General features: G+C 42.6%; 1 protein-coding gene and 1 long non-coding RNA gene across 2 annotated transcripts in view; one reads left to right on the top strand and one right to left on the bottom strand.

Annotated features, from left to right (window-relative positions):
- The window catches only part of LOC106569249 (XK-related protein 4), a 72191-nt gene that overhangs the window by 16335 nt on the left and 33906 nt on the right, over positions 1-21950 (top strand). The window lies entirely within an intron of this gene.
- Positions 6952-8957, bottom strand: LOC106569250 (uncharacterized). The gene is made up of 2 exons (XR_001320458.3): positions 7978-8957; positions 6952-7327 (listed from the first exon to the last, which is right to left on the bottom strand). It is a non-coding gene; the product is annotated as an uncharacterized LOC106569250 (long non-coding RNA).

Genomic DNA, 21950 nt, shown 5'->3' with positions numbered 1-21950 from the left:
TGTTATCATCTATGCAAAGTCACTTTAACTCTAACTACATGTACATATTACCTCAACTAACCGGTGCCCCAGTACCCCCCTGTACAGTGCCTTGCAAAAGTATTCATTACTATTTTGTTGCATTACAACCTGTAATTTAAATTGATTTTTATTTGGATTTCATGTAATGGACATACACAAAATAGTGAAAGTGAAATGAAAAAAATTACTTGTTTCATAAAATTCCCCAAAATAAAAACCGTAAAAATGGTGCATGCATATGTATATGCATATGCATATGCTTTGCTATGAAGCCCCCAAATAAGATCTGGTGCAACCAATTACCTTCAGAAGTCACATAATTAGTTAAATAACGTCCACCTGTGTGCAATCTAAGTGTCACATGATCTCAGTATATATATATATACATACTGAGATATATATACACACAAGCGGCTCTCCAAACAGGTCAGGGACAAAGTTGTGGAGAAATACAGATCAGGGTTGGGTTATAAAAAATATCAGAAACTTTGAACATCCCACAGTGCACCATTAAATCCATTATTAAAAAATGGAAAGAATATGGCACCACAACAAACCTGCCAAGAGAGGGCCGCCCACCAAAATTCACAGATGAGGCAAGGAGGGCATTAATCAGAGAGGCAACAAAGACCAAAGATAACCCTGAAGGAGCTGCAAAGCTCCACAGCGGACATTGGAGTATCTGTCCATAGGAACACTTTAAGCTGTACACTCCACGGAAGAGTGGCCAGAAAAAAGTCATTGCTTAAAGAAAAAAAATAAGCAAACACGTTTGGTGGTTGCCAAAAGGCATGTGGGAGATTCCCCAAACATATGGAAGAAGGTACTCTGGTCAGATGAGACTAAAATTGAGCATTTTGGCCATCAAGGAAAACGCAATGTCTGGCGCAAACCCAACACCTCTCATCACCCCAAGAACACCATCCCCACAGTGAAGCATGGTGGTAGCAGCATCATGCTTTGAAGATGTTTTTCATCAGCAGGGACGGGGAAACTGGTCAGAATTGAAGGAATGATGGATGGCGCTAAATACAGGGACAATTTTGAGGGAAACCTGTTTCAGTCTTCCAGGGATTTGAGACTGGGACAGAGGTTCACCTTCCAGCAGGACAATGACCGTAAGCATACTGCTAAAGCAACACTCGAGTGGTTTAAGAGGAAACATTTAAATGTCTTGGAATGGCCGAGTCAAAGCCCAGATCTCATTTCAATTGAGAATCTGTGGTATGACTTAAAGATTGCTGTACACCAGCAGAACCCATACAACTTGATGGAGCTGGAGCAGTTTTGCCTTGAAGAATGGGCAAAAATCCCAGTGCCAAGCTTATACAGTGGGGGAAAAAAGTATTTGATCCCCTGCTGATTTTGTAGATTTGCGCACTTACAAAGAAATGATTGGTCTATAATTTTAATGGTAGGTTTATATGAACAGTGAGAGACAGAATAACAACCAAAAAATCCAGAAAAACGCATGTCAAAAATGTTATAAAATGATTTCCATTTTAATGAGGGAAATAAGTATTTGACCCCTCTGCAAAACATGACTTAGTACTTGGTGGCAAAACCCTTGTTGGCAATCACAGAGGTCAGACGTTTCTTGTAGTTGGCCACCAGGTTTGCACACATCTCAGGAGGGATTTTGTCCCACTCCTCTTTGCAGATCTTCTCCAAGTCATTAAGGTTTTGAGGCTGACGTTTGGCAACTCGAACCTTCAGCTCCCTCCACAGATTTTCTATGGGATTAAGGTCTGGAGACTGGCTAGGCCACTCCAGGACCTTAATGTGCTTCTTCTTGAGCTACTCCTTTGTTGCCTTGGCCGTGTGTTTTGGGTCATTGACATGCATGAATACCCATCCACGACCCATTTTCAATGCCCTGGCTGAGGGAAGGAGGTTCTCACCCAAGATTTGACAGTACATGGCCCCATCAAATGATGCTGTGAAGTTGTCCTGTCCCCTTAGCAGAAAAACACCCCCAAAGCATAATGTTTCCACCTCCATGTTTGACGGTGGAGATGGTGTTCTTGGGGTCATAGGCAGCATTCCTCCTCCTCCAAACACGGCGAGTTGAGTTGATGCCAAAGAGCTCCATTTTGGTCTCATCTAACCACAACACTTTCACCCAGTTGTCCTCTGAATCATTCAGATGTTCATTGGCAAACTTCAGACGGGCATGTATATGTATTCTTGAGCAGGGGTACCTTGCGGGCGCTGCAGGATTTCAGTCCTTCACGGCGTAGTGTGTTACCAATTGATTTCTTGGTGACAATGGTCCCAGCTGCCTTGAGATCATTGACAAGATCCTCCCGTGTAGTTCTGGGCTGATTCCTCACCGTTCTCATGATCATTGCAACCCCACGAGGTGAGATCTTGCATGGAGCCCCAGGCCGAGGGATATTGACAGTTCTTTTGTGTTTCTTCCATTTGCGAATAATCGCACCAACTGTTGTTACCTTCTCACCAAGCTGCTTGGCGATGGTCGTGTAGCCCATTCCAGCCTTGTGTAGGTCTACAATCTTGTCCCTGACATCATTGGAGAGCTCTTTGGTCTTTGCCATGGTGGAGAGTTTGGAATCTGATTGATTGATTGCTTCTGTGGACATGTCTTTTTTTACAGGTAACAAACTGCAGTTAGGAGCACTCCCTTTAAGAGTGTGCTCCTAATCTCAGCTCGTTACCTGTATAAAAGACACCTGGGAGCCAGAAATCCTTCTGATTGAGAGGGGGTCAAATACTAATTTCCCTCATTAAAATGCTAATCAATTTATAACATTTTTGACATGCGTTTTTCTGGATATTTTTGTTGTTATTCTGTCTCTCACGGTTCAAATAAACCTACCATTAAAATTATAGACTGATCCTTTCTTTATCAGTGGGCAAACATACAAAATCAGCAGGGGATAAAATACTTTTTTCCCCCACTGTAGAGACATACCCCAAGAGACTTGCAGCTGTAATTTCTGCAAAAGGTGGCTCTACAAAGTGTGTGTGTGGGGGGGGGGGGGTGAATAGTTATACATAGTTATACACGCTCAAGTTCTGTTTTTTTGTCTTATTTCTTGTTTGTTTCGCAAGAAGAAAATATTTCGCATCTTCAAAGTGGTAGACATGTTGTGTAAATCAAATGATACAACCCCCCCAAAAAATCCATTTTAATTCCAGGTTGTAAGGCAACAAAATAGGAAAAATGCCAAGGGGGTGAATACCTTCGCAAGCCACTATATATAGTCTCGCTATGTTATTTTACTGCTGCCCTTTAATTACTTGTTACTTTTATTTCTTATTCTTATCCGTATTTTTTTTAACTGCATTGTTGGTTAGGGGCTCGTTAATAAGCATTTCACTAAGGTCTACTACACCTCTTGTATTCGGCCCATGTGACTAATACAATTAAATTATATTTTATTGAATCATATGATGCTACATAAGCTACTTATGGTTATATGATGCCCTCCTACATACTGAAGTATACCTAAAGGTACACAAACTGTCTTTTTTGTGTAAAATACAGTGTGTACTGTGTCAAACCTACTTCCTCTCACTTACACATTGCAGTATATTAGTACTTGCCCACTCAATCCCAGTAGACCATGTATTTATTTACCTAGTGTGGGACAAGCTGTTGCTATAACATCAGAACACCATTCTAGAGGATAACTTGCAATGCTGTTGAGGCAGCTGAAAATAAACCACAGCAATTACTTTTAATTAGTAGTTTTCCGATTACGTCATACTATATGCTTACCTGTTGACACCTGCTGGCTAGTTAGTCTGGATGACTAGACTGCCTACCTGTACTGTGGTGTGATGTTGGATGGTGCTGGGAGGGAGAGAAAGAGAGAGGGGGGAGGGAGAGGCCACACACACCAGATGGGAAACAAAAACCCCAACAACTGGTGTCGCTCTCTCCTAATTGCCCCATAGTGAAACAGGTTGTTTCCGCTCCCTTCCAGTACTGCAGTTTGAGTGCCTTTCTTTTAATTAATGTTGCAACATGCCTCATTTAACAAACAAACAAACAACTTCAAAGTTAATCAGTGCTGCCATGGTGTGCTGTGTACATAATAATGCGTATTTATTCACTGCAGACCCCCATCCTTCCAAAAGGATGTCTTACTAGGAAACACCCTGTGAAATGCATGTATTTTTTTTCGCAGTTTACTGCATGTATGTCCTGTCTGCTTTGGGATGGTCAGCCTTCGGACAAAACAATGATGACAAACCTACTTAGCTACCACTTGTTTATTATATTCACTGTCAGGCTAATACATTTAATGACTGACTGACCTAGTGGGGGCAATTTAATGACACAGCAGGCTAACCCTGTGTATTCCATATTGATCTTCATTAAGAATCTCTACTTAAAGAGCAACTTGGTCCTGAATGTTTGTGATGCATTACAGCCCTCTTTAGTGGGTCTTGATGCTCCTGAAGTTTTATTGTCAGTTTAATATTTCATTTATGTATGGCTTGATTGCGCCTACGTGTACAAGGTGGACTATAAAGTCTGATTGCGTGATTGACCGTAACATCCCCTGTGAGAGTCGTCAAACCATAGATTGTGTAGAAATTAAACAGATAATGGTTATTCTGTATAATGCAGTAAGTTAACCGTGGGAAATGGTGAAAACAATATTATACCTCCGACTCAATGTCCAAAATAAGGTGTGACAAATTTAAACCTTTGTTTTTAACCATATCTGTTTGAATATGCTGTATTGAATATTAACTTGAGGAATTACAAAGCAAATGGAAGTTGATTCAACTTATAAATCGGTAAGCATAGGAAAATTCCTAAGCGCTACGTACCTCATAGAGGAAAGCTGTTTCCTTAAACTGCCACATTTCAGAGAGACTGCTTCTTATACCAGTGAATGGCCCAACAAGTAAGCCTCCTACATGTATTGCTGTGGTCATGAGTGGAGCAGCTTGCTTCCATTGAGCACCTCCATTACGGAGAAGGAATTCTGTAGGCTTTAGCAGCATGGGGGACTTAAAGCTGATACATACTCCCCATTCAAGGAGTAGAAGGATTGTATAGGATTGGAACCCACTGCTCCAGTCAATACAGAGCGGGAGCAAGCAACACACTAAGTCCCATAATGCACAAGGCTCCCAGGGGGATACCTGGCTAGAGTGTTCCATCAACAACACTGCTCCAACACCCCCTCTGCCACTTTCATCCATGTCAGTTTTTTAAATCATCTCCCCACCAGCCAATGACACACAAGGTTCCATAAAGACTATGACCTGTGCTTCTTTTTCCTCTATTTCCTATAATCAGAACACAAGAGTCAAAGGGAGGATAGAGGAAGCATTTGCTCTCCCACTGATGACATAACACAGCACTTCTTGTACCTGAAGGAGTCACAGAGAGAGTAGAGGAGAGCAGTGTCTCCGTCATGGAGGGATGTCCACCTTGGATGAACATTTAACCAGATGCTCAGCCTATCGAGTCTCTCTTTCTCCGTTTCCCCCCCCTCAACCCACCCCCTCCAGTTTTTGATGGACCTGTCACTGTCCACTTGTTCTCTGGATTAAAATGAAGACCCTGGTCAGATGCTAAACTACAGTACTGTTTTGCTAGCACAGACTGGAATTTGTTCCGGGATTCTTCCGATGGCTTTGAGGTGTACACCACATCAGTCACTGGCTTTATCAATAAGTGTATTGAGGACGTCGTATCCACTGTGTCTGTACGCACATACCCCAACCAGAAGCCATGGATTACAGGCAACATTCGCACTGAGCTAAAGGGTAGAGCTGCCGCTTTCAAGGAGCGGGACTCTAACCCGGAAGCTTATAAGAAATCCCGCTATGCCTTCCCACGAACCATCAAACAGGCAGCCACCCTAGTCATAGTCTGTTCTCTCTGCTACTGCACGGCAAGCGGTACCGGAGCGCCAAGTCTATGTCCAAGATGCTTCTAAACAGCTCCTACCCCCAAGCCATAAGACTCCTGAACAGCTAATCAAATGGCTACACCCCCCCCCCCCCTGCTACTCTGTTATTATCTATCACTTTAATAACTCTACATGTACATAATTACCCCAATACCGGTGCCCCTGCACATTGACACTGGACCGGTACCCCCTGTATATAGCCCCGCTATTGTTATTTACTGCTGCTCTTTAATTATTTGTTATTCTTATTGCTTACTTTTTAAGAGATTTTCTTAAAATTGCATTGTTGGTTAAGAGCTTGTAAGTAAGCATTTCACTGTAAGGTCTACACCTGTTGTATTTGGCACATGTGACAAATAAAATTTGATATGAAACTACTACAGCTACTTCTTCGAAATGGCCTCCCAGAGTAGAGCCAATAATAGAGCAGTCATGGTGCCAACAAGCTCTTCAGGCTGGCCAGCAGGTTGCACATCTCTCAAAGATTAGCACCCGCCCTCCCAGGCTCCATGTCAGTGTGAGTGTGTGTGCCAGAGTCTTGAATTGGCACACAGAGGCTCCATTTGAAAACAACCGTCTCACATGTGTGTGTGCGCATGCGTGCATGCATTATAGAATTATAGGATCTCTATGGTGTGTGAGGCCTGGGTATCGGCCAACGTACCAGGCGGTCCTGGGTCCATGCCTCTACAATCTGCCCACCACGTGGGGGGACGTTAGGATCTCTCTCCACCACCTGGATGTTGAATATACCCCAGGCTTAGAGCTGACACATGATAGTTAGGATGACGTGTTTCAGGAGCTTCTTGATCTATTAATAAAGTGCAGTAACTTCTGATTATGGGCAATTACAGAATAGATCCACTACATAGTATATTAACCCTTGTAGAGATGAAACGGTATGTAAATGGCATATCACGATTATAGTGACCAAAATGATCACGGTTATCAGTATTATTCAAATGTGCTGGACATTTTCAAAAAGTACGGATACACACACTGAAATGATTTCACCAAGTTTCACAAATTGCAGCACTATGAATTTTTTATGTGCATAAACATTAAAATAATAACATTAAAGATGGCACCATGTGGCCATGAGAGGTTGAAGTTTCCCTAGTGCAGATTTAAATATACACAACCTTAAGTAAGCAAATAAACAAACAAATAAAATTAGCAGCACTCACTTTGTAGTGAGGCACGCCAACCTTCATCAGCCTCTGAAAGCCAGGCCTCTCAACAAATTGAAATGGCATCATGTCCTTTGCAATGAGGTCTTGAGCATGTTTTGATGTGGGTGCATAAGCAGCCTGCCTTTTAAATGCTTGCTCGAGTGTCTGTGTCACAACTGTAGATGAGGAGGGACCAGTAGCATCACAGGGTTTGCCTGCTGCTCGCCCACTCTGTAAACAAGGGAATAGCAAATGTATTATTATTATGTTACATTATTATTAACACACACACACACACACACACACACACACACACACACACAATTTACATAAATACAAATGAGTCTTAAGAAGACAGTGATAGTAATTGTAATGAGCCCAACAATTGACATAAATACAGGAGTCTTGTATAGGAGTCTATAGTGTTTCTCCTGTTGGAACACTTTTACAACCAAGTGGATGACTGCCGGATTTTCAATGAACAAAATATGTTGGTTGGGTGACTAAACTACATGACGTGTTATTGTGTGCAATGGATGAATATCCTTCTAACCCCCCCCCCCCCCTTAAAAGATTTAGATGCACTATTGTAAAGTGGTTGTTCCACTGGATATCATAAGGTGAATCCACCAATTTGTAAGTCGCTCTGGATAAGAGCGTCTGCTTAATGACTTAAATGTAAATGTAAATGTGAAAAGAGTCTGCAGACACCCAACGCATACAGCAGCAGAACAACGTGTAGTGTTTTTACAAGAGTAGGTAACACTGAAAGCTTCAGTTTACATTATTGACAAGCTATTAGCAAGTCAGACAGACAAACCATGACATTTTCCCCCATTCCGAAGTCCCCACATCATGCATTGAGGTAAAAGTTAACTTACCTTGTATTGGCTATAAAGTAGTGAGTGGTGATCACGAAGATGACTCAAGAGATTTGGAGTGTTGCCCCCTTTCGCAGCGACTTTTTTGCATGTTCTGCAGACAGGGTGACCATCTTCGATTAAGTTTCCCTCAGCACTCTTGTAAAACTAAAAATACGACCACGCTTCAGATTTGGTCCTCTTAGAAGGCTGAAAAATCTCCCGGCGCTGTCACTGCCTTCCGCCATGTTTTCACACGTTGCATGCTGGTTTAGTCATCCCTAAACCCTTCCATTATGCTCACAGTTTACGAATGTAGTGATAAAAGTGTTCTTTACAAAAAATCTGACCGATTTAAATATTTCAAACAAATGAATGACTTCAGAATCGTAACACATTATGATGAACTGCCTGCATTAACACTTCAGATCTCTCTCTCTATTTTTTACAAATTATTACAGGGGTGCTCATATTTGCAGTTGGCAGGCTTCTGTCCTGCGCATCTCAGATTATGGTCTTTAACATGGGCTCCTGCCCATGGCAATGGAGGTAGAGACTAATGGCTATGCCTTTTCTTTGTCTTTCTTTCATTTCTGATGTTGTTGAGAAATTAACCTGTCTGTCCGTGTCTTTCTGATGCAAAAAAATACTTTCTATGCCTGTGATATGTGGTTGTCCCACCTAGCTATCTTAAGATGAATGCACTAACTGTAAGTCTCTCTGGATAAGAGTGTCTGCTAAATGACTAAAATGTAAAAAAAAATAATGGCTGATATGTAAGCATGTGCTTCATTAATGGTATTTTGTGGTGATAGAATTACATCAGCAGTGATTGTCATCACACACTGTCTGTTGTTTGATGGTAACTGGCAGAAATCTGAAAAAGAAAATGTTTTCACAGAAACAGATTACAATCACCTACATACTGCTATCAAACACCCACACTACTTTCAAGCTCACAATATTAAGGCTCTTTCTCTGATATATGAAATGGCCTAAAGCAAAACAGTTGTTGTAGTGCATGTTTTACATATTCAATTTTGTACCGAAAATAGATACTAGATTTTACCTAGCCACTTCATAAGCGGACACTTTCTGTCATTCCATCCTTTACCTGTACTAACATATGAGGTGTTTGTGCATGTTTTTTGTTTGTGTGACAGAGATGCTCTCTAAAGAGGCCCTGTGCTATGTGCATTTTGAAGATTGTCACTCCCTGAGTCCTCAGTCAGAGCAAGGCTGCTGTGTGTGTGACTGTGGCTGTGTGCAGGCCAGGCCAGGGAACAGTGCGTTGTCAGCAGGACAGCTGCAGCGTGAGCCATGATGTGCAGGCAGTTAGTCCTCTCCTCAGAGCCAGGATACTGCTGCCTGCTGCTATCCAATCACAGGGCCTGGGGGGCCATTGTAGTGTCAGGGGTCCCGGCACCTTAGGCTCACTAGACAACCCTACACTCACAGGACACCATCCCCCTGACCTTGTGTTGTGTGTGTGATCTTGAATGCACACTTTTCCAATATTATATCAAACTGTTAAATACAAAATAGTTCTGATTTCTAAAAATAGAAATGTAAGATTGGACCAGTGTAAAGTAAGAAACTAGCACACCACACTTCTTCCATTATCAACCGATAGCAGGCGAGTGACAGGGGCTCTGTCACTGCTGCAGTAGTCTAGTTTGCTGCTGTCACTTCTCGTTGATTGTGTTCTCTGAGTTTGTCTCCAGGCGGTGAGGAGGCATGCCGAATCTCACCATGACAGTTCTACAGAGGTAACTCTGGGTTTGATTATTCAGGCCAAGGCTCTGGTGTTGATACATTCACTTCCTGCTAATCCTACTGCTGCAGTCCCCACTGTCAAGTCAAACCATTCTGACCTCATCATGCTGCCTTAAAACCACTCACCACTACTGTCACAGTAAACTATAACGACACAAGGCGAGACCCAGATACAGACACGGGAGGCAGATGGTTTGAGCTCTGATATTTATTATAGTCCAAGAGGTAGGCAAAAGGCAAGTCGGGGACAGGCAAGAGTTCATAACCAGTTCAGAGTCCAAAACGGTCCAGGGCAGCAGGCAGGCTCGAGGTCAGGGGCAGCCAGAATGGTCAGGCAGGTTGGCTCAGAGTCAGGACAGGCAAGGGTCAGAACCAAGAGGACGAGGAAAAACAGAGACTGGGAAAAACCAGGAGCGAGGAGAAAAATACTGGTTGACTTGGCAAACAAGATGAACTTGCACAGACAGACTGAAAACACAGGTATAAATACACGGGATAATGGGGAAGATGGGCGACACCTGGAGGGGGTGGAGACAAGCACAAGGACAGGTGAAACAGATCAGGGTGTGACAGTAAACATTACTAAGAACATGCACATGAAGTAAATTGATAGGCCCTTGTGCTTATTTGATGGATGAGTCCCATAGGGCAGCGCACAATTTGCCCAGCATTGTCTGGGTTTGGCGGTCATTGTAAATAAGAATTTGTTCTTAACTGACTTGCCTAGTTAAATACAATAGAATGGTGTGTGGGCGTATACAAGTCATAAAAAATATTAACGCAAGTAGACCGCTGATTGGCCAGCTCATCCTCCTCTACACCGCTGATTGGCTAGCTCATCCTCAGGGAGATGACATCATGTTCTATAAGGAAATAGCAAGCATTTTTTAAACGGTCTGTTTGAGAAACAAGTTTGACGTGGGTTTTTGAAGTGTTTTTTTTCCCTCCAATTTATGCTTTGGCCACATACAGCTATAGGACAGGTCAACAACATCATTTGGATATGAGTTGAAGGAATTCTCCGGTACTTTTCTATACTTTTTAGCCAGTAGTTCTGAAAGTAGCATTCACGAGCCAAAAGTGGTCCCTGAAAATTGCGTACTACGTCACATATGTGCAGATATGTGCACCATGCAATAGCGCTCTCTCTTGCGCTTCTGTGTGGGCATGATGTGCATCTTGCTAGCTGTCACTCGTATGGTGAGGTGCAGAAGCTCATTGGTTGAACTCAAATTGCAATGGTGCTGGACCAGTTGGGGGAAAATGTAGAGAAAGGGCGCAGCACATTTTCCAGAAAAAAACATTGCTTTCAAACTAGTGATTTCATGGCTAATTGAGGTAAGACAGTAATTCTGCTCATAGATGAGATGGATTTGGAGTCATACTCAAAATTAAAGTGGAAAACCACACTACAGGCTGATCTAACTTTGATGGAATGTCCTTAAAACAAGTCAAAATGAGGCTCAGTAGTGTGTGTGGCCTCCACGTGCCTGTATGACCTCCCTACAATGCCTGGGCATGCTCCTGATGAGGTGGCGGATGGTCTCCTGAGGGATCTCCTCCCAGACCTGGACTAAAGCATCCGCCAACTCCTGGACAGTCTGTGGTGCAACGTGGCGTTGGTGGATGGAGCGAGACATGATGTCCCAGATGTGCTCAATTGGATTCAGGTCTGGGGAACGGGCGGGCCAGTCCATAGCATCAATGCCTTCCTCTTGCAGGAACTGCTGACACACTCCAGCCACATGAGGTCTAGCATTGTCTTGCATTAGGAGCAAACCAGGGCCAACCGCACCAGCATATGGTCTCACAAGGGGTCTGAGGATCTCATCTCGGTACCTAATGGCAGTCAGGCTACCTCTGGCGAGCACATGGCGGGCTGTGCGGCCCCCCAAAGAAATGCCACCCCACACCATGACTGACCCACCGCCAAACCAGTCATGCTGGAGGATGTTGCAGGCAGCAGAACGTTCTCCACGGCGTCTCCAGACTCTGGCACGTCTGTCACGTGCTCAGTGTGAACCTGCTTTCATCTGTGAAGAGCACAGGGCGCCAGTGGCGAATTTGCCAATCTTGGTGTTCTCTGGCAAATGCCAAACGTCCTGCACGGTGTTTGGCTGTAAGCACAACCCCCACCTGTGGACGTCGGGCCCTCATACCACCCTCATGGAGTCTGTTTCTGACCGTTTGAGCAGACACATGCACATTTGTGGCCTGCTGGAGGTCATTTTGCAGGGCTCTGGCAGTGCTTCTCCTACTCCTCCTTGTACAAAGGCGGAGGTAGCGGTCCTGCTGCTGGGTTGTTGCCCTCCTACGGCCTCCTCCACATCTCCTGATGTACTGGCCTGTCTCCTGGTAGCGCCTCCATGCTCTGGACACTACGCTGACAGACACAGCAAACCTTCTTGCCACAGCTCGCATTGATGTGCCATCCTGGATGAGCTGCACTACCTGAGCCACTTGTGTGGGTTGTAGACTCCGTCTCATGCTACCACTGGAGTGAAAGCACCGCCAGCATTCAAAAGTGACCAAAACATCAGCCAGGAAGCATAAGAACTGAGAAGTGGTCTGTGGTCCCCACCTGCAGAACCACTCCTTTATTGGGGGTGTCTTGCTAATTGCCTATAATTTCCACCTGTTGTCTATTCCATTTGCACAAACGCATGTGAAATCTATTGTCAATCAGTGTTGCTTCCTAAGTGGACAGTTTGATTTCACAGAAGTGTGATTGACTTGGAGTTACATTGTGTTGTTTAAGTGTTCCCTTTATTTTTTTGAGCAGTATATATATATATATATATATATATATATATATATATATATATATATATATATATATATAGAAAGTGAGATGTTCACTGGGCAGTTACTTTAATTCACACGTTAAATCCAGTGTACTGGAACGAGATCAGGAATGGCTGGGGCTCACTGAGGATAGAATTGAGAACCACTGATTTAGTCAACGTTTCTCAAAACACAAGACCTTTTGTGAGTCTTTCACAAAACACCATTACTGGCCATAGTGACGTTTAACATGTAATGACATAACACAACAGATTAGGTGAACTGGAATAAAATTCTCACTCACGGTTGCACAAAAAGAGCTGTGAGCAGACCAAGCCCCAAAATATTTGTACGCCCCTACATTTGAGTTATCACTAAAAGATGAAAGAAACCTTTTCTGATCTGCAAAGAACTGTTGAAGGGCTCAAAGAGTTATTTGAGTCATTATGGTTCCACATAGAACCATCACCCTTACCAAATAACCAAATAAGGGACAAAGCTCTTTATCTAACAATGAAACAGCTGTAGCAAATTACTCAGTGTTGAGTCAGTGAAGAGAGAAGGCTTATTCCTTAACTTCTCTAGGGTAGGGGGCAGTATTTTGACGTCCGGATGAAAGGCGTGCCCGTAGTAAACTGCCTGGTACTCAGGCTCAGAAGGTAGGATATGCATATTATTAGTAGGTTTGGATAGAAAACACTCTGAAGTTTCTAAAACTGTTTGAATGATGTCTGTGAGTATAACAGAACTCATATGGCAGGCAAAAACCAGAGAAAAATCCAACCAGGAAGTGTGGAAATCTGAGGTTTGTAGTTTTTCAAGTGATTGCCTATACAGTATACAGTGACTTAGGGTTCATTTTGCACTTCCTAAGGCTTCCACTAGATGTCACCAGTCTTTAGAACCTTATTTCATGCTTCTACTGTTACTGGGGAGAGAATAAGAGCTGACTCAACAAGATGACTGCCTGAGACCAATGAGAGAGAAAAAAATAATAAAGACCCTAAGGTTTGATTGTAAACATCGTTTGACATGTTTCTACGAACGGTAATAGAACTTTTAGACTTTTCGGCTCGGGTTTTGCGCTCGCGCATTATGCCTTTGGAATAGTGATTTGAACGTGCAAACAAAACGGAGGTATTTGGACATAAATATGGAGTTTATCGAACAAAACAAACATTTCTTGTGGTAGTGGGAGTCCTGGGAGTGCATTCCGACGAAGATCAGCAAAGCTAAGTAAAGATTTATAATACTATTTCTGAGTTTTGTTGACTCCAGAACTTGGCGGGTAACTGTATAGCTTGCTTTGATGGCTGAGCTCTGTACTCAGAATATTGAACAATGTGCTTTTGCCGTAAAGCTATTTTGAAATCTGACACAACGGTTGCATTAAGGAGAAGTGTATCTATAATTCTTTCAATAACTGTTGTAAATTTTATCAACGTTTATGATGAGTATTTTTGTATATTGATGTGCTCATTCACTGGAAGTTTTGGAGGTAACACATTTTTTGAACATCACGCGCCAATGTAAAATGGGGTTTTTGAATATAAATATGAACTTTATCGAACAAAACATACATGTATTGTGTAACATTGAGTCCTGGGAGTGTCATCTGATGAAGATCATCAAAGGTTAGTGATTCATTTTAGCTGTATTTCTGGTTTTTGTGACGCCTCGCCTTGCTTGGAAAATGGCTGTGTGGTTTTTCTTGTCTCAGCGCTGTCCTAACATAATCTAATGTTATGCTTTCGCTGTAAAGCCTTTTTGAAATCGGACAATATGGTTGGATTAACGAGAAGTGTATCTTTTTAAAATGGGATATAATAGTTGTATGTTTGAGAAATTTCAATTATGAGTTTTTTGTTGTTTTGAATTTGCCGCCCTGCTATTTCACTGGCTGTTGAATAGTGTGTCACGCGGGTGGGACGCTAGCATCCCACATACCCCAGAGAGGTTAACTAGCTGAGCCTTATTCCCATACTTAATGACAAGACATGATGACTAGACTTACAGTGGGGTGAGGTTGCCAGAAATAGTACTTTTATTCAACTTTTGAAGTAGAATAAAGTTGTTTACTACCCTACTTCCTGTGGATAAAATTGTTCTATGTGATCATGAGAGGCAAATGGCTGTCAGCAAACAATACAAAGTTTCTCTCACAACTATTTTCTTCCATGCTCCTTATGGCTTAGGGGGATGCAGCGTTTATTAGACGGTGTGTAGCGAGGCGGTGACAAACTTTGAGGGATATGAATGCATCTCAAGTCAGGGATTAGACTTGGTCTAGGAGGAATCCCAAACACCAGATTTCCTTTTGATGTCATAGAGAGCTATTTATGTTGCCTTTGATGATATGTAAACGTCCTTGCATTTGACAATGGATATCAAAGGGTTTTAGTCAAGGGGACTGTTGGACGTATTAAATGACAGACAGTGTTTTATACATTGCTTGGAGAAATATGAGGGACAGCTGAGGTATGTGGAATGTATTTTGTGAATAACGTTTGTAAGGATATAATACATTTCTCTTATGCCAGTTCTATACATGTCTCTTATGCCTCAAATGTTCAGTGGTTTACTGAAAAGAACATTGCGTATTTCAGTAAATGACGAACATCTATAGAAATGTTTACTCTCTCTATTATGCAGTTCATGGAATTGTGAATGGTTTGCCTTGAACATCTTTACCTACCGCTATAACTACAGCTACAAAAACCTCAGATAACCTTCAGTAATATTCTGAATAGAACTGAATCCTGAATAGAAGTGGTTAGGTTGCAAGCTTGCTTTTTGTTGTAGAGTATTCTCCAAATATAACATTCAGGTTTAATTCCAAAATAACTCAATCAATGTTTTGAATTTTTTCTTCACTTACTAAAAATCACTATTTTCTATGTGTTGGTAGCACCATTGATCCTCTCCGGTCTGGGTGTGTAGTAAGCGTTGGTTAGAGAAGTGGTGAATGTTCCCTAGCAATCCTGGGCTAGAAACAGATATTGAGTGATGCCCTCACAGTGTTCCAGCCAAGTCAATGGGAAATCTGTTCTTCAACTTGATCTGTAGCCGGAGACGAGCTACATTTAATGGCAACCGGAGGGCACAATTATATTTCTTCCTGTCAGGATGGGGCTCAGCTGACTGTAGCTGTGGCCCTTTATCTGGGTCTGTAGTACTCCTAATCACTGTATACTGTTTACCTAACCACAACGGTCCACTACTGATCTCAGATCATCTGATCCACAACTATTCATCTTGATCCAGAAAGTGTCGCCGCTCGCCACAATTGATGTTCTGTTTTGTATCTTTGTTCCAAAGCAAACACTAAACACGTCACTATAACCTACACTCATATATCATGCACATACTGTATATATGGAAGCTGTCTGGCGAAACTGGCAACCAACTGCAAGTGTTTGTAGTGTTGTCACAGTGCCAAGCCTGCCCACAGAAATGATCCCATGGTGATGACACATTTTTATCAATGCGCTGCTGAAGGGCACTTAGTGTTAGGCTGGGCAAAATCAACCCTGGGAAAGGGCTTCCAAGGACATAATACCAAGTTCCTTATGTCCATCTAAAGGACATCTCCTACCTTTTCATAGATTTAACTTTCAAATACTTTATCGAGAATGAAGTGTATAGATGATATTTTTTGTGTATAGTGTATAAATGATATTTTTTTTAAACTGAAAGAGCTCTGCTGCAAGGGATGTCTGGGAGAAAAAGTCGGTAGTTAAAGGCCCAGTGAAGTCAAAACTTGATTTCCTGTGTTATAAACTCAGCATAAAAAGAAACATCCCTTTTTCAGGACCCTGTCTTTCAAAGATAATTTGTTAAAATCCAAATAACTTCACAGATCTTCACTGTAAAGGGTTTAAACACTGTTTCCCATGCTTGTTCAATGAACCATAAACAATTAATGAACATGCACCTGTGGAACGGTCGTTAAGACACTAACAGCATACACAGAGTAGGCAATTAAGATCGCAGTTATGAAAACTTAGGACACTAAAGAGGCCTTTCTACTGACTCTGATCAATACCAAAAGAAAGATGCCCAGGGTCCCTGCTCATCTGCGTGAATGTGCCTTAGGCATACTGCAAGGAGGCATGAGGACTGCAAATGTGGCCAGGGCAATAAATTGCAATGTCCGTACTGTGAGACGCCGAAGACAGCGCTACAGGGAGACAGGATGGACAGCTGATCGTCGTCGCAGTGGCGGACCACGTGTAACAACACCTGTACAGGATCGGTACATCCGAACATCACACCTGCGGGACAGGTACAGGATGGCAACAACAGCTGCCTGAGTTACACCAGGAACGCACAATCCCTAAATCAGTGCTCAGACTGTCCGCAATAGGCTGAGAGAGGCTGGACTGAGGGCTTGTAGGCCTGTTGTATAAGGCAGGTCCTCACCAGACGTCACCGGAAACAACGTCGCCTATGGGCACAAACCCACCGTCACTGGACCAGACAGGACTGGCAAAAAGTGCTCTTCACTGACGAGTCGCGGTTTTGTCTCACCAGGGGTGATGGTCGGATTTGCGTTTATCGTCGAAGGAATGAGTGTTACACCGAGGCCTGAACTCTGGAGCGGGATCGATTTGGAGGGGGAGGGTCTGTCATGGTCTGGGGCGGTGTGTCACAGCATCATCGGACTGAGCTTGTTGTCATTGCAGGCAATCTCAACACTGTGCGTTACAGGGAAGAAATCCTCCTCCCTCATGTGGTACCCTTCCTGCAGGCTCATCCTGACATGACCCTCCAGCATGACAATGCCACCAGCCATACTGCTTGTTCTGTGCGTGATTTCAGGAATGTCAGTGTTCTGCCATGGCCAGCGAAGAGCCCGGATCTCAATCCCATTGAGCATGTCTGGGACCTGTTGGATCGGAGGGTGAGGGTGAGGGCCATTCACCCCAGAAATGTCCGGGAACTTGCAGGTGCCTTGGTGGAAGAGTGAGGTAACATCCCACAGCATGAACTGGCAATTCTGGTGCAGTCCATGAGGAGGAGATGTACTGCAGTACTTAATGCAGCTGGTGGCCACACCAGATACTGACTGTTACTTTTGATTTTGACCCCCCCCCCCTTTGTTCAGGGACACGTTATTCCATTTCTGTTAGTCACATGTCTGTGGAACTTGTTCAGTTTATGTCTCAGTTGTTGAATCTTATGTTCATACAAATATTTACACATGTTAAGTTTGCTGAAAATAAACGCAGTTGACAGTGAGAGGATGTTTCTTTTTTTGCTGAGTATATATATATGTATGTATATATATATTACTATGAGGTTGGAATAATATTGTGAAAATTATGGTAATGCTTTTTTAGTGTAAGAGGTGTTTGAAAAGACCACCTGAAATTTCAGTTTTGGTGGGATGGAGTTTTGGCCTGCCTGGTGACGTCATTAAATTAGTTAATAGACCAATAAGAGAGTTCCAAACCTATTGGCCAATAACAGCTAGTTTTCAGTTTTCCCCTCCCCACTCAGACCACTTCCAGACAGTCCTAGCAAAATTATTGCTTGAGATATTGCTCTTTGCTAAGAAGCTATTTTTGTTTGTTTTCAATTAAAATGGTATAAATAATCAAATCAAATGTATTTATATAGCCCTTCTTACATCAGCTGATATCTCAAAGTGCTGTACAGAAACCCAGCATAAAACCCCATACAGCAAACAATGCAGGTGTAGAAGCACGGTGGCTAGGAAAAACTCCCTAGAAAGGCAAAAACCTAGGAAGAAACCTAGAGAGGAACCAGGCTATGAGGGGTGGCCAGTCCTCTTCTGGCTGTGCCGGGTGGAGATTATAACAGCACATGGCCAAGATGTTCAAATGTTCATAAATGACCAGCATGGTCAAATAATAATAATCATAGTAGTTGTCGAGGGTGCAACAAGTCAGTAACACAAGAGTAAGGCACTTAAAGTGACACTCTAGTCTCCTTTTCACCTCATTTATCACCTGATTTACTTAATAAAAGGTACATCTCAATAGGTGGTCCAGGTAAGTCATGACATAGCACAAGCCTATCCACTTTTGTTCTCTATTGCTCCTCTATTGTTCATCAAGAAAGGGGGAGGCCGATGACATTACGACTTCCCATCAGACCAACTCCTTGAATGCCCTACTCCTTAAACTTTGCAGTTGTGTGTAAAAAAACATTATTTTGCCCAAAAATATTTTTGGACCCTTAAGTGTGTGTACTTTACTGTATTCATACTTGGGATATCGCTTTTCAACAGTAAAAGTAAAAAAATCGCTGGGGGACGTATTTAATTGTTACCCAGAAATGATTTGAAATTAGATAAAAATGGCTGCAATGGACCTTTTTTAAAGAAAAATCTTAAAAGCAGTACGTTCAATTTGCCAAATGTTTCATTCCCTTTGTCTTTGTCTCTACAAAATGTCCGGTATCCTTTATTATTACATGACTGATAGTCAAATGACAAATTAGACAGAAATTCAGCATTTGAACAATAGGTATAATGAACAGAAAGGGACCAATTAGGAAAATTAATCCAGTAATTTGTCACTCAGTATCAGAATGTTTTACCCTGATAATGTTTTTCATCTATATTCTTATAAGATCTAGTTGTCATGCTATATGCTTATCATTGTTGTGTAAATTATGTATCAATCAAATCATAGTTTCATTGATCAAATGGGACTAAGCTGCTGCATCCAATGTCACTTTGTGATGGATGGACCTTGTGGAGTAGCACTGGGCATGGGGACCAGGCAGTGATGGGCCTCCTGTGCCCAGACTGGGACATTATCGCCTGGGATCGATGGTTGCAGACAGCTGCTGTAATGTCCCCCTGAGGAGGGCCTCAGCCCAGCCTGTGTGCCGGAAAGGGCCGGGGAGGGGAGACAGAGGGGGGGAAGGGAGACAGAAGAGGGGAGGGGAAGGGTGGAAGAGGGAACAATGGTGTGCAACTGCAGCCTGCAATTCGGGGCGTTTCTGAATGTGGGAATTCTCCCATTTGGTTCCTTCATGAACACTCCCCCTCAATCATCCCATTGGTTTACAAGCATTTCGCTACACCCGCAATAAGATCTGCTAAACACGTGTATGGGACCAATAACATTTGATTTGCATGAACGCATCCCCCCTCGAGCATGATATCCTCATGCTTGTGACACTTTTGAATGTGGGTCAAAAGGGAAGTAAGTATTATCTGAGTGTCTTTCGCTCCCGCCTGCCGACCACCTGCCCTCGCTGTCCTTAACAGAACTGCAGGAAACAGTGCCCGACAGGCGGGGACGAAGCACACTGTCTATTGTTGTACGGCTAGCTAGCTACCATTGTCGCCCCCACCCCTCTTCTGTGGGGTTTATCGACGGCTGGCATCCAATGTTATTGTGCATTAACACCATCTACTGTACTAGAGCGTCCCCGCCTCCTGCCTGTCATAGCTTTAAAAATGTATCAATAGAAGTATAAAGAGGGGTTCCTGCAAATGCAGGAATGCCCACATGCAGGAACGCCCCGAATTGCAGGCCGCAATTGCCCCCTTCTCAGAGGGAAGGGGGCGTGGGGGAGGGGCAGTGAAATTACCAAATGGGTCAGACGGACCAGCATCCTCCAGGGGGACCACTCCCTCCCATCCTCTTGAGTCAGCTACTCCAACACACAGGCGAAACCGCACACATGCAAACACACACATTATGACCACAGTAATGACAATGTATTGACAATAATGTTCAGATGAGATCAGCCCTCGTGGGTGACCCTACCCCGATCACATCTTCTGTCACAGCTGATGGATGGACATACACCACACCCTGATGTATGCAAATACACTCTATTGTTGGTTTCAAGGTGTCATTGTCAGTGTGTCACTGGTTGAAATCACGCAGACAGTATTGCATTTGTGTCAACCTTTTTTGTCCCAGGACAGAAGTCAGGGAAATAATACAATGTATTAGAAATGTTTTATCTTTCAACAAGTAATGGAATTTCTTTGTCTCTGGATGGATGATGTAGTAGATTAGCCACACAGCAAGTACAGTATGTACTTTAGCTTGTTCTTTGTCTAGGGTTTCATTTCGTCAGCCCTTTTTAAGATGAATAATACTTAACAATACATATTCCAATTATGATTTCTGCACTTTCACTTTATAGCCGGCACTCTGCATGATGTCTATGAAGACCAGTGTTCCTTCCCAAGATATATTGTACATCAATACTTAATGTTTACAGGGCAGCACTGCATCTTATGTTATGACAGTACTGGTTCAATGAAAGTCCTCCTCAGCCAGCCAAAGCAGCACAAGCACCAAAAGGTGTTCTCATCTCTTTAATCTCTATCATTACCCCCCCTGAGGAAATGAATTGGCCTGATATCTCATATCTAGGATTACAAAGAGAGTTAAGGCAGATTTGGAGAGGAATCCGGTCCATCCATCTGGGTTTAATAAGTGTTTTTTGATTCAGTTGACCATCCATAAGCACGCACACAAAACCCCCTGCATCCATATTCATATATCACTAAATGTTAAATGCAGCATACAAAGCATGAAGATATTATACAGTAGGCCCTATGTGGTTTGTATTTATATTTAAGACTCAAATCCATGTGTGTTTTATGTGTAGTTCAAATACTGGTGTTCTATACATCATTATTATGATTGAGTTAACAAATGTTAATGCGATGAATTTGGATAATTAAGGGTCAGATGTTTTTGATATATGTACTGCTGCACAAAACGGATGCTCTCAGTGATTATCAACTTTCAACTCTTGAGTCCAGTAGTTACTCATAAGCCATATGGGATGCAGAGGAGTTAGTCTATGCGATAGTGTTTACCGTAATTTCCGGACTATAAGCCGCAACTTTTTTCCCCGCTTTGAACCTCGCGGCTTAAACAATGACGCGGCTAATATATGGATTTTTCCCGCTTTCAATTTTTTTTGAAAGGAGATGACTTCGGTGGTTTCAGTGCACAGGAGGAGGAAGATAGTGACCAATGACTTTCTTGGTAGGCTACTGTTTACTGCTAATTTTTTATTTTTTGTTACAAGCCATGTTTCGTTAAAGCCTATTTATTTTTGTTACAAGCCGTGTTTCGTTAAAGCCTATTTATTTTTGTTACAAGCCGTGTTTCGTTAAAGCCTATTTATTTTTGTTACAAGCCGTGTTTCGTTAAAGCCTGTGTAAAGTTCATTTGTTTCAATGTACCGGTAGGCACCTGCGGCTTATAGACATGTGCGGCTTATTTATGTTCAAAATATATATATTTTTTTAATTGAGTGGGTGCGGCTTATATTCAGGTGCGCTCAATAGTCCGGAAATTACGGTAATGTAGTACCATTGGAAGCAATTCAAATGAACTTTAAGCAGTATCAAGTTAGTGGCAAAGGGGAAGAAGAGAGAAGAAACAAGGCTTTTTCTTTTTGTTTTCAAACTAAGATTCTGC

The sequence above is a fragment of the Salmo salar genome, chromosome 14 (assembly GCF_965601325.2).
Source record: "Salmo salar chromosome 14, fSalSal1, whole genome shotgun sequence".
In the NCBI taxonomy this organism is placed as follows: Eukaryota; Metazoa; Chordata; class Actinopteri; order Salmoniformes; family Salmonidae; genus Salmo; species Salmo salar.
This window is presented reverse-complemented; position numbering and strand designations above follow the sequence as displayed.